The 14331-nt window shown below is 35.6% G+C and overlaps 2 long non-coding RNA genes across 4 annotated transcripts in view; one reads left to right on the top strand and one right to left on the bottom strand.

Annotated features, from left to right (window-relative positions):
- Positions 1-6722, bottom strand: part of LOC132369069 (uncharacterized) — a 57731-nt gene extending 51009 nt beyond the window's left edge. The window contains exon 1 of the long non-coding RNA XR_009504242.1: positions 6651-6722. This is a non-coding gene — a long non-coding RNA (uncharacterized LOC132369069). The remainder of the gene's footprint in view (positions 1-6650) is intronic.
- LOC132369068 (uncharacterized) overlaps positions 1-14331 on the top strand; it is a 199033-nt gene that overhangs the window by 51112 nt on the left and 133590 nt on the right. For all 3 annotated transcript variants that reach the window (XR_009504239.1, XR_009504241.1, XR_009504240.1), the window contains exon 5: positions 11188-11279. This is a non-coding gene — a long non-coding RNA (uncharacterized LOC132369068). The remainder of the gene's footprint in view (positions 1-11187; positions 11280-14331) is intronic.

The following is a 14331-nucleotide window of genomic DNA, read 5'->3' as shown; positions in this document are numbered from 1 at the left end:
TTCATATAGTTTTCATGTGTCACAAAGTATTATCCTTCTTTGAATTTTTTTTCAACTGTTTCAAAATGTAAAAACAATTCTTACCCCGTGGGCTGTACAAAACCACAAGACAGTCTGGATTTGGCCCACAGACTAGTTTGTCGATCTGTGCATAAAGCTCTTAAGGACTATTTTTCTAGTAGTGTCTTTTTATAATTTTTTTTAAAACAGCTAATAGAACTATATTTACATTCTAGCATTATCAAGTTATGTCAGACTTTATCATATAAAATTATATTTTGAGAAATAAAATTTGCTTTTTATATTATATGTATTAGATTGGGACATAAGAAATTTGCCAGTATTAGACTGTTTGACCTATAAAAGTGACAATTTTATACGTTTCAGCACAATATTTATAAATGTCTGTTGTCCTAGGAGGTAAATCTTATTTTAATAGAACAATAAAGCATAGGCCAGTGACCAGGAAAACATAAACAATTCAAGCATCAGATGTGTGACAAACTAGATGATTGTTAAGGTTCCTTAAGAATCTTTTCTATGAATTGAATTATGATAGTCTAGGAGTTGCAAAGAAAGGGGAACATCGTATTACCACATAATTCCTCTGTGACAAGTACTAAACTGTAATATCTCATTTAGTTTCCATAATGACACTACGAGATAAGTGTTTTTACCGAGTTTATGGTTGAGACAATCTAGGTTCTTGCCCGCATTCAGCACACTTATAGATGGCAAAGCCTGGACTTGGACAAAGATGAAAAGATGCCTTTTTGTTTCGCTCACACAACAAAGGTAATTTCGCTGTAATCTGTCAGTACCACTAAGACTTTTAAGATAAAAATTTATAAAAATTTTTTTTTCAAATTTATTGCTAGAAAACTAGTTGTAAGGCATAATATTAGAATTTCTCTCATTTTCAGTAAACTCCAGAAAATATACTCACTTAATTTTTAAACATTTTTTGTAGCTACATTTATATTGTTTCTTTGGAATTTTTTTATACTAATAACCTCCTACTTGGGTATGATCTCTATTTTTAAATAGAAGAGCAGAAGAAGGTGAGAATCATAGCTTTTGGTAAGCAGAACTTCCATAAGCTAACTGATTACTTAAAACTGATAACTTTACAAAGTCTGAGAATTTTAGAGCATCAAATCCCTTTTTTCACATTTTAACATATTAGCAGAACTTTTAACTCCTATATATACTAAGAAAACAATTCTGCATACACTAAGAAAAAAAAGCATTCGGGAAGGAAAGAAACTACAAAGTAAAATCAAAAGAAATGTCTGGATCAGAATATTAAAATTATAATACCTTGCTTCATTTATGTTTCTCATTCCTTATCCAAAGAAGAAACCAATAACTTCATCAGTGGCTACTGAGGAATAAACTATGACATAGGTAAGAAATTCTGAAGAATTCACCAGGGATAGAAATATCCACCCAAGAAAATGAATTACTCTGAGTTATGGTTACACTGGAAAGATACATTACAGCTCTTTTTCTTTTATCCTTTTTTTTCTTTTCTTTTCCCTTTTTTCTTGGCATAGCAAATAAAATAAATTTCAGGCATGACTAGCCTCTTTCCACTCACAATTTTCCATCTTTACTTTTATGTCTTTTTTTCCTAAATGCCAGGTTGACTTTTCTTACTAACATTATTTCAACTCATCAAACATTATATTTCCCTTCATTCAAAATTTACTTCAAAAGTCAGTCTTCTCTAGAATACACATCAAGCAAGTTGAAAAGAGAGACATCTGCCTGAAAGTGAAATTCAAAAATGAATGAAAAGGTTCTTGGCAGTCCCCAAGAAGCAGAGAGTTTACATGAAAAAAAAAATTTAAAAAAGTATGAACAAACTTTTGCAACTATTTATATAGTTATAATGCATCAGATTCTGTTATTTTGTTTTGAACACGTAATAGACCAGGATCAAAAATGGTTGAAGAAAGGGGGATTTTGGATCTTCTGATTTCCAATAGAATGTAATCACAACAAAAATGGGATTTTTATTTTATTCATTACTGAATTCCCAACCAGAACAGTTTCTGGAACATGATAGGTGCTCAGTAAGTATCTATAGAATGAATGAATGATTATTGAAGAGTGACTTTGGACATGAAATCAGGAGCACAACAGTTAAACAGATGATATTATTGTCTTGCCTTAATGAGTCCTTCTTTATTCACAAGTAGAAGCAATGAGGGAAATATTGTACAAGTCATTCAGACAAAGCACTATTCAGTAATATGGACGTGACATGAGTTTAAAGATAATGTGACCATTGTCATGTTTATTCTGGTAATAATCAAGGAAGGGAAAACTGGACAATCCAGTTAGATCATGATTCCTAGACTTTATATAGGCAGATTCCAGAAAGTTCAATTAAAAATTAGGTGTGATCCTGTAGGCCAATATTATAAATAAAAGGAATGAAGGCACATGAGATTTCAGATTTTTGAAAACAAAAACTCTAACCCATAATCATGTATTTAGCCAGTCTCAGTCTCAGCATTATTGACATTTGGAATCTGATACCTCTTTGTTCTAGGGAGTATCCTGTACATTGTGAGACGTTTAGCAGCAACCCTGGCCTCTACCCACTAGATGTTGGGAGTACCACACCCCCTCTGTTGTGCAACCAAAAAATATCTTCAGACATTGCCAAATTGAGAATAACTGCTCAAAAGGAAGGAAGAAAAGATAGACAGTATTCTCAGGTTTTAGAAATACTTATAAGCACACCGAGAGATGAATGGATAAACCAAATACGGTTTGTGACTGCTTCAACCAATAGAGGACAGTGGATATGATTTTGGAGGCTAGTCATAAAGGCCATGCAGCGTGTGCCTTGCTTGTTGGAACACTTGCTCTTGGAGCCCTGAGTGGCCACATAGGCGGTCTAATTACTCTGAGGCCACCATGCTGTGAGGGAGCTCCAGTCACTTGGAGAGATTGCTTGTAGGCACCCTGGTTAACAGTGCCAGCTGAGTCGGCAGCCTGGGTGCCAGACAAGGAGTGAAGAGTCTTCAGATGTGTCAGGCTCCGGCCATTCAAGTCACATGCTGCCAATCAGTTCTTCACAGCTGGAGCTCCAGACATCAATGACCAGAGATAAGTTGCCCCCATCCCCTGCACTGTGCCCTAGCCAAATTCTTGACCCACAGAATCTGTGAGTGTGATAAAATAGATGTGGTTTTGTGCTGCTAAGTTCTGGGTTATAGATAACTGGAACACCCAGCTATTCTGTTCCCCTTCTCAGAGACAACCACCATTACCAGTTTCTTGTGTGTTCTATCAAAGGTATTTTATGAAGATAAAATCACATATTTAAAATCTATTTTTAGTATAAATGGTTGTACACCACACACTTGTTCTGCACTTTGATTTTTTTCATTTAACGGCATATCTTGAAGATTCTTCAACTACACATATAGAGTTTCTTCATTCCTTTATAGGGATGCATACTATTTTATTATATAAATATTTCATAATTTAAATAATGAGTTTTCTATTGATGGACATTTAAATTGTTTTCAATCCTTTAGTTTTATAAACAGGTAGCAATTGCTGGAGTGACATTTGTAATTTTTGTGACGTTGACTGATTGCTCTCCATGGGGGTTATTCTGTTTTCCTCTCCTAATAGAAATTTAGTTTCCACAAAAATAGCTTGTTTTGTCAAACTTTGTTTTAAATCTCTGCCAAATAAATTGATAAGAATGAAAAAAAAAGAAAGAAATACTTAAAAGCAAACATGGAAAAAGGAACTTATAAGAGTGATTCAAAAATCATATCATTGCAGTTGAGAAATTTAAAATCCCAGTTTAAAAAAAAAAATTAAGAGCAAAAGAAAGAAATGTCTCCTCTGGCTTATTGGAGCAAGATAAAGTTTGGTGCTGATTGTGTATAGATAAACAATAGGACCATTAAAATTACTGAAATATTTTGCATAATCTTCTCCATTTAGACAAATAATCTTCTGATATTACAAACAGACCATTTTTAGGTAACAGTAAGAAAGCACTGTAATACTTTATACATTATTCTGGATTTCTAAAGTTAGGTAAATTTCATATCAAAAGAGTATGGGAAAATTATCAAAGGCACAATAATGTTTTTAGAAATCTTTGAAATTATTTTGAGTTGTACCATAAAATAAACAATCCCAATTTTCAGAAAAATTTAAAAATAGGTGGTGTTAAAAAAAATTGATAAGCTACTTAGTAAGGATCCCTGAAATAATTCTAGAACAATCAAAGACATGCTGAGTGCCTGTAATAGAAGAATTGACTGTCAAAAATCTTGAGTGCACGGTATGAGATATGTCAAATTAATCTCATATTTGACTGAGTTTCTTGAACTGTAGATCAGAGTAATGCTATAAATGCAATGTATCTTGATTTCCACAAAGGGTTTGTGAAATACCCTTAGGCTATCTGTGTTCTTGCAGACAAACTGGAAAAGCATGGGCTGATTGATAATACAGTTTGTTTTCCCTACACCACCAGCTAACTATTCCTCCTACCTTCATAGGCTCACCTGTTATAATGCTTTTTGGGAATATGTAGGACTCCTCAAAATAAAGTTTCAAAGCCATTAGACTCAATAATCAATAAGTGCCTTTCGAAGTCTATCATTTTATGGTATTTCAGTCACTGTGATCTACAAATTATCAGTGCAATTCAGTCTCTTCTTAATTAAGGTTGAACAAAAATTTTATAGACTGATTCCCATCCCAGCCTAGGTGGACATCACTCTTTTTGTAAAATTCTTAATCCACAGAGAAGCAAATCAATATCAGTTAATATTTAATTTAAAAAAATACCACTCAGAAATAAAAACAAGATTTATTGTTACACTAATAAATATATTTAATAGTTTATTAATGTCACAATCACTCTGTTATACTGACAAAGAAGAACTAGGTGAGCTAGGTGGGAAGAAATCTGCCTGTAAGATATTTTATCAGTCTGACTTCTGCTCTACTCCACCCATTCTACATATTCATCTGTCATCCTGCTCCAATAAATACAAAATGACTAGGCAAAAATTTTACCAGCATAGATATTTTAAGCACCATAATACCAATAATATCAAAAGTATATTGTCAGGGCAAAGAGAACTTTTTGACAAGGTAAAAAAGGGAATGTAAGCTAGAATGGAATTGTTTAATTACATCTTACCTGGAAAGAAATGCACTGTTCCAAAAATGGTACTAAGTCACACCAAATATACATAACTACAAACCATGCATTTATTTAAATCAGCTGCTTAATTTTACTATTATGTAAATAAAAAATACAGTGTAATGAATTTGTGATAACTGATGATACTGTGATTTGTTATTTTAGTTTAAAATGTATAGAAATTCAAGAAAGGAGACTCCAATTTGGCAAGTTAAAAATAAATGGATGGTTTGAATGTCATATTCAACTATCCCTTCATTGATAATGATTCACATTATTGCACAAAATAGTTTCCTAACCAGAGTATTGGTTCACTGGTGGAAAACCCAAATCATATTATCATTAAAGGCATGCTGCAATGCTTTCTTTCCAGCATCAGCTAGGGTTCATATTGCACAGGTCATCTTTATACTCAGGTGTCTTCAAACTCTGAACAAATGGAAACTTACTTAATGAGACAACAAATATTTGACCTGACTTGTATCCATTACAGTGATCTTCCTTGTAAAGGAAATATATTCCTAGGAAATCCAGAGCCATGCAGCAGAGGAGGTAAAATATGACTTTGAAAGAGAGGATCAATAACAGCGCTCAACTAGGTTCCCTGCAAATTTGACAAAACTTATTTTCAACGTAGAGTCTGTGTAAACTGTGTGATGTTGTGAGTGTAAGTTCACAGGATTACAGGGTTCAACCTAACCCGGTGAAAGTGTGAACTCTTTAAGAGTGGGAGGATGAATTGACTTAACAAACTCAATACACAGGGTCCTTGTCCAACACTTATCCCACATTATTACCCACAGTGAGCACTATTTTGCCTGGGAGCAACTAACCTTGAATCAAGAAATGATATTTTCCTTCCTGAGAAAGAAGGGTGCAGTTTTTGTTTGTATCATATGTATTAGTAAGCTACACTGAGTACAGGACCCTGATTTTATCTTCATCTTTAAGACAAAAACATGAGGAAAATAGCCAACAGAGAGGCTTTGTTTTTAAGAGAGACAGGTAACCAAGTTATAAGATCAACAAGTCTTCCTTTTGAAGTTAACAAATATAAAGTCCATGTCTCAGCTGGAACCAGTCAGATTTGAAATCTTTTCTCCAAATAGAAATAATGATATTTGCTTCCATAGCAATGATTTTAGAATTTCAACCCTAAATTCACTCACAACTTCTTGGTTTACCTGTATCTACTACTCTGAAAACAATGAGAAACAAACTCTAGAGCCTGTCTCACAGACCTCAATTATTAGGGCTACCTCTTTAAAAAAAATTTTTTTCCCTCAGAACCTTCAGCTGGAAGAAAATCAATTTAGCACGATTTTACTTGAAGCTATCCCAAGTAAAATCATCATTTCATATTCACCCATTCACTCATAAAAGCATTTAAGTGATTTAGGAAAAGTTAAGCATAAGGGAGAAGATAGCACTTTCAAATAAATCCAAATCTTACCTGGTAAATTGAAATGGAACAATACCCCTGAAATCCTTCTTGACTTGCGCTCCTCTGCTCAAGGGACAACTAAATCACAGCAGCCAATATTCTTAAACCCTGAAAGAAAAATCAGGAAGCTTGATCTGTGCACATAATGGCCTGCATAATGTAAGAAAGCGCCGTTTCTTGGCAACTAGGAAACAATCCTTTTCAATTAACTCACAGCAATTGGCCCACGTTTGTTGTGAAACAGAGAGTAAAGAAAATGTTTTAAGAACTCAAAAGAACCTGGTGATAGCTCACCAAGAAAGCCAGGTCAGTCTGTTCATTTTGAAAAGCATTTTAATTAATTGACTGCCCATTCTATTTGCCTAACCCTTTGCTAAGAACTTTCATTGACCTACCTTTCTCACTTCCTTGTTGCGTTATTTACCTAAAACCCCAGTCCTGAAGAGTTGCATTTATTGTTGCAGCAACCTAGTGAAAAGGTGAAAGATAATTCTAGCAAACCAGTGGTATGTAATGTTATCCTGCCTACCATTTTGCATACCATATGTTGCTTCCTAAAACATCAGCTTGAATGTAGCCCTGGATACTCACTAGGATACATAATTCAAAACAGTTGTATGCTATAGTCTCTCCGTTGTTAAAGACCACCTCCAGCAGGCATTAATTTTAGGTGATAGGTAGGAAGTGCCGCTGGGGTAGGTTAATTTTGTGCTGATTTAACTATTTTGGGTGATTCATATATACAGTCGTCCTTGGGGGGGTTTGTTCCAGCCCCCTACCCCCCACCCCCCACTGAGAATAACAAACTCCATGGATGCTTAAGTCCCTTATGTAAAATGGCATAGTATTTGCACACAACCTATGCACATCTTTCCGTATACTTTAAATCTTCTCTAGATTACTTATAATACCTAATACAATATAAATACTCTGGAAATAGTTGGAAGTACAACGTAAATGCTGTGTAAATAGTTGCCAGGCATGTAGCAAATTCAAGTTTTGCTTTTTGGAACTTTCTGGAATTTTTTTCTTCAAATATTTTTGACCCGTGGCTGGTTGCATCTATGGATGCAGAACCCACAGATATGGAGGACCAACTGTACTTGTGAGAATCTGATGAACTCTTTGGATAATCTTCTTAGGGTGCTTTGCATTCTTCCATACATACTTGAAGTTTAATATATTAATAGGGGTCTGTATGTGGGACACTTATTTAAGAATCTCTGTTCAAAAAGGCAGTGGTAAGGAAAATATGTTATACAGAGATAATTTTTGCTGTTAATCAGACTTTAGCAGTGCAAATGGTAAAGTTTTAACTATCAAGTATGACTATCTCCCAAATGAGAAGACATTTTAAGATAGATAATTTCCATATCGAACTATCCAACTAAAGCCAAATTGGATGAATTTTGTCTTCATTCCCTCCCCCCACGCCCGCCATTTTGCCAAGATTGACCAAGAGTGTCTGTTATGGTGTTTACTTTCAGCAGCTCTTTTCTTTTTTCCTTTTATCATCCAATTCTCCCTAAAATGTGTCAATCTGGTCATGCTATCATTTATGGGCAATTCTTCTTAGGTAATATTTTTTAAAATATAACCTTTTGGAGGGATTATCTTCACACGAAGCACTTTCTCTGTTGGTGAGAACTTGAGGCAGTGTCGTAAACTGTTGAAGGTGATGTATTTGGGTAGACCTTCTGGCACCTTCAGATCACATTCCTTGACAGCTGTGTACACTTTCCATGGACAGAACTGGCTGGGATAATTTTGTAAGTGTTTCTTCAGCTTTCTAACTGACTCGTCCACTTGCTATCTCCATGACCTCAGGCAGATTTGTTAAACATTTTGTGTCTCAGTTCTCTTATCTGTCAAATGAAGTTAATAATATTTACATCATAGGGTTATTTTGAGGATTGACTAAGATTACATATGTAAAGCTTCTTAAAACAGTGCCCAGCAAATGGTAAGTGCTCAAAGGTTAGCTATATTATTAACATCATTGTTGTTGTTGTTAACATTTCTGAACTAAATAACTTTCAAGGTCCTTTTCAGATTTAGGATTTCCAAACTCCTATGTAATCCTTACATAAAAATCTAAAGTAATGTAAAAAAAAGGCTCTTGAGGCATATAATATAAAATTACTCTTCTTCTTTTTTTATAGATAAAACCTCATTTATCATCTAATATGTCTAATATTTAGAGCTTTTGTATGCCTTTTTCACTAACAAAGAAAAATGCACAATTATTTTGAAAAGTTAAAAATCTCTTTATCTTTCTGAAAAATTCATTCCTGTTAAACAGATTGATTTAATTTAACCAAATGCATAGAGAAGCAGAAATTCTGCAAGAATCTTTTCTAAGACATTTATTATGTGCAATGCAATTATAAAAGAATCACAAGCTTTTCTTCTTATATTCTTAAAATGTATGGACCATTGCTTCAGCTTTTGGCATCCATTTGGATGTATTTTTAACCAGCAGCTGCAGATCCTAGTATTTGAGAGGAAATGCATGCTTTTCAGTATTCGCTGTAAACACAGTCCATCCAGAGTGGCCATAAAGACTCCATCTGATCCTCTCCAGCTTAAAAGGCAGGCTTAACCTTAGGTCTTGGCCAAATGCACTGTGCAGCTTCCTCAATCGAATACCACGCCATATCTCTGCTAGGAAAAGGTTCAACATTATTCTAAGAGGCCAAATGAACCAACCTTCTTTGGAGGGATTGGATTCAGCTACTCGAGTAGATATTTACCATCGTATGCTTGGTACATGAAAGTGCCTCCCTTGTTTTTTATTTCTAGCAGTCTTGTTTGCCTCAGTATCTTGAAATAGCAAATTCTGGCATAGGGGAAATTACCTATGAAATGTGCAAACAAACTGAAAGGCCAATATTTGTTTAAAAGTACCTAACTCTGGAGAGTAACAGAAATACTCTGGAAAACATCAATCTAGTGTCTCTCTTCACAGAAGATTGGATGTAATGTGAAAACAGTGCTGCATAAGCTACTGGGAAGTGTGAATTCCTCATCACAAATTCTATAACAGTCTAAGTCATAGAGTCATTTCCCTTCCGTAACTCTGAGAAAGTCCTCAAAGTTCAGTGCTACCAATTCAAACAACACAAAACATAGCATGATATATAGCATTTATTAGTAACTTTCGAGTACCTTTATTTCTAATGCAATATAATGTTGAAAAATGATTCATCATGGGAAATACTAAAATTTAAATAAAAATAAAATCAATGCTCTTACACAAAAAATATAGAAGTCACAGGTAATCCTTCTACAGCTTATAAATTTGCAAGCAAGACACTAAATCTCATATGACACAGGTTGATGAGGACTCTGCAAAATAATTTTTACGGACAGTAATGATGAAATATTTTACAAAATAAAGTATTTTATAAGCATTGACTGAAAATAGAAATAAAAGTTTAGCAGAGTACAGTCAGTCAAACTGAATATTTCTGAGTTCTCATTTTTGGAGCTAAGAAAAAAATTGAGGCCAGTATAAGGAACTTGCCCAAATTCCCATCAGAAGGGTAAGGTTTCCATAATCCAGGATTCTAGTTTTTAAGCCTCCAGTAAGAAAGAACTGACCTGGGAAACTTGTTAAACATGCAGATTCTTGGACCCCAATCCCAGAGATACTGATTGAACGTCTTGAGGGAAGCCAAGAGATATGTATTTTAGGTAGGCTCCCGGCACTGGCAACAGTGGGCTTAGGGCTGCTGTTGAGAAATACAGGTAGTTGGGTCTCTGCTTCTCTGACAGAGGGAACACTTGGATAATTGAAAGAGGAGGAAGGTAACCGAAAGGGAGAAATGTGATTGGTCCTGAGGAAAAATAGGAAAATACAACTCAGCTTCCCTGAGCCAGAGAATAGGATAGAGCAGGGTGAAGAATGAATCTTGAGAGGCAGAAGATGTAGACATACCTGTAATGGCTTCCCATTTCCTACTTGTAACGACATTTAATGTAATAAAAGTCAAAGTCCTTACAATAGACTACCAGACTGGGCCCCTCTTACCTCTCATTTCTTACTGTTCTCCCCTTAACTGACTCTACTTGGCCTGCCAACTATTCTTTAAAACACAGCATCTCCTCTACTTCCTGCACATCTTTCCTTAAATGTCATCTTCTCAAGAACCCTTCTCTGACCACCCTATCTGAAACCACAACCCCTGCCCAACCCCACTGACACTCCCTATTCCCTTCCTGCCTTAATTTTCTATCATTTATTACCACATTCGATACTTATAGTGTTCATTTTCTGTCTCCCCACCACCCCCCCTGCCCCACTAGACCATAGACTCTATAATGGCAGGAATTTTTATCTGTTTTGTTTACTGGTATATCCCCAGCATCTATTGATAGAATGTTCCTGGTACACTATAACTACTACTACACAGGATTAAAGAGGGTCCCCATTAAAAAGGATGATATTGTTAACATTTAGAGACAGAAAGGACTTTACTCAGCATGAGAAGTAGAGGAGAAAATTATTTAAAAGATTCATTTAAATCTCCCTGTGCTGTTCTAGGAAAAAGAAACATAAGAAGGAACTGAAGTATGGGAATCTTTTCAACCATTACAACGCTTCAAGGTGTATTTATTTTCCATTCTTTCACAGAGGTAAGCATGGGTAGTTATTGTTTAACCCTATCAAAAGCTAATAATTGTGTCACTTTAGCCTTGGGGAAATGAAAAACAGGAAACATTTTATCAAGGTGCATAGATTCATAAGTAATATTTTAAAAGGTTATTTGAAGGGTGTTAACAGAATTGCTTTTGAACAGACCTGTATTAATGTAAAATAAAAATTCTATTTTTTTTGAAAAACCTGGAAACTGGCCACTGATACCCTATTTTTTTTTTACTTACATGGCTAAGCTGAATATTACTTTTTGAGCAAAACCACTATAGAAATAAGCCTTAAGCAATGGAACTTATTATTCTAATTAATAATGGCAAGATTACCGCATTATATTGCAGAGTGCATTTCTTCCAAATGGCCTAACTCAACAGATTAAAACAGGAATGACCTCACCAGTTCATCTGAAAAGCGAGGCAAGGCCTTGCCTACCTCAAAATCTTTCTTTCACTCCTTCTGCAACTCTTGTTCCTTAGGAAAGTTCGCTTTTGTTTGTATATTAGACTGGGCTTTTCTCCCATAATAATATGAAAATACCTCTAAGTTATTTGCAGTGACATTGTAATGGCCTAGTGGCTTTCCAACTGTTTCACCTAGTAGACAGCTGAGTCTTGTTCAAAGGACAACCTCTGACTGCAGGTGCATAGAAGTGCTGGGAGAGGGGCTGGGTACAAAATTAGAACTGACATGAGAACAGAAGGAGGAGGAGGAGGTGAGAAATGTTTCCAACTTCCTGCTTTGTCCTGTGTACAGGAGACAAGTGACTCTCTCAAAGTCAGATAATCTCCAAATACTTCCTGACATTCCGTTCCTTTTCCATTCCAACATCTTCAAAATTCAAAATCTCTTCAACAAGTAAATTAGCATTAACAAATAACCATCACATGTATACTGCATTTCCAACAATGTTATCTATATGCCCTTCCCAAAATATTCTCCCTCCCTCTCCCTCAATTTCCCTCATTCTCTTTCTCTGCCTTCCTGCCTCCCTCTCCTTCTCCACTTCTCCCTTCTCCCTCTCTCTCTTTCATACACACACACACACACACACACACACACACACACACGACCTATTGAAAGTGTATGCTCACTCTTATCTGACTTGTTAACTATATATCTACTGTGTGCCAAGCCCTGGTAAGTAAATTACATGTGTTATTTAATTTAACCCTTAAAACAACCTTAGAAGGTGAATACTTTTATCTCCATGTTACAAATGAGGGAAATGAGCCACAGAGAGGTTAAGTAAATTTTCTAGTCATACTTTTTAACCAGAGAGGCTAAAACCAGATCTGACTCCAAAATGCTTACTTTGAATCATCACGCTATATGAGCTCTCCTCAACCCCCTGCCATATCCAACAAATGATTATATTTGAAAATTCCCCTGACTTTTGTGTGTTAAACAAATAATAACATAAATTAGAATGCCTGGCAAATCTACTGCTTATGACCTTCTGAATAGATTTCTTTAGTTCAATTAACATTTTTTTTGGCTTTTTATAAAACACCATGAAGTACTTTTAAGGACAAAAGAAGCAAACATTTTCATGTGGTCTTATGTAATGATGTGCAATTTAGACCTAATCCTTTTAGCCCGGAGATGGAAGACTGACACTCTAAACAAAGCTCATTGTGTTCTTTTGTGCTGCCATAACAAGGTATTTAAAGGATGAAATTCTGGCTGGCAGATGGACTTCTTGGCATAACTCTACACGCATCACAGAAATTGTTTTGTTTCAGAGGATTCAAACAAGATGCCTGACATTTCTCAGAAGATATTTCTACTTGTAAATATGGTAACTTGTTAGGTAGGGGTGTTAAGGGACAATAATGAAGGCTTTTAAGGCCTTTTTCCAGTCTGTAACTTTGTATGATATGTAAAAAGTGCATTTACAGAAACTCATCCAACCTCAGTGAACACTCACACTTGAAGCCCTGAGTTGCTGTGTTAGAATTCCACCTACCCAAAGCTTCCAAGATGTGAGGAAACTAAGCCAGATGTAGGGGCCACCTGTATGTGCTTCAGTGGAGAGCAGAGCTCAGCTCCCAGTTGACAGCTAGTGTCGACTGCCAGCCGTGAGAGGGAGCCTTCGTGGACATCCAGCCCAGCTGAGCCTTCAGATGACTGTAGCCCTGGCCAACATTTGACAACAACTGCATGAAAGACTGCAGGCAGGATTTGCCCAGCTGAACCCTTCCTAAAATTCCTGTCAGACAAAATCATGAGCAAAATGAAATGCATGTTTTATATAAGTAGGTTTTAGGTGGATTTGCTATGTAGCAAAAGTAACAGATTTTGTTACCTGGAACTAGGGTGTTACCAGGACCAGTGAGCATCAAAGTGACTGTCAATGAAGGCCTGAAGGAGAGTGAGTGAAATGTTATTGGGGGCTGGAAGATAGAAGACCTTGGATATGTAGTGGTGGGAAGTTTATGAAAACTATCACTGCAGAATATAGAACTGCACCTAGTGAACTAATTGATCTGGATAAGGATATTTCTAGGCTAAATGTTGAAAGTGACAATTAAGGTTTTCTAGCTACTATCATAAAATGAAGATAAAGAGATATAAGTTAAAATAGAAATTATTCCATTTTCAAGCAGAATGTAGAACAAGTACAAATGGCCCTTGCTTTGCTAGGTTTAAAAATAAAACCAATTCTCATCCCTAGTCTCTCCCAGAAGAAGACTCTCAAAAGTAAAGAAGAGCCTCAGGGCAAAGAGTAAATCCAGGGTGCTATCAGGAAACATGGTCTTAGGGTAAATATGAAGCAAAATGTATAACTGTAAAATCCTTTCTTAAGACATAGAAAGATTTAAGGTGATTTCTCAGAGACCCTTTCAAAAGCCTTCTATGGATTTTTAGGATGTGCCTCACGGCATCTCTATTTTCAGTTGAGCAACAGCCCTTCTGAGAATTTTAAACAGTCTCATAGGGAACCCAAAGTAGAGGTCTGCTCTTAGGTCAAATTTTCAGTTTTTGTATAGGGATACACTGTACAAGATTGAATATTTTAAACAAAAAGCAAGC

This window comes from Balaenoptera ricei, chromosome 7, assembly GCF_028023285.1.
Source record: "Balaenoptera ricei isolate mBalRic1 chromosome 7, mBalRic1.hap2, whole genome shotgun sequence".
NCBI lineage: Eukaryota > Metazoa > Chordata > Mammalia > Artiodactyla > Balaenopteridae > Balaenoptera > Balaenoptera ricei.
The sequence above is the reverse complement of the archived record's forward strand: the minus strand, read 5'-3'. Positions and strand labels throughout refer to the sequence as shown.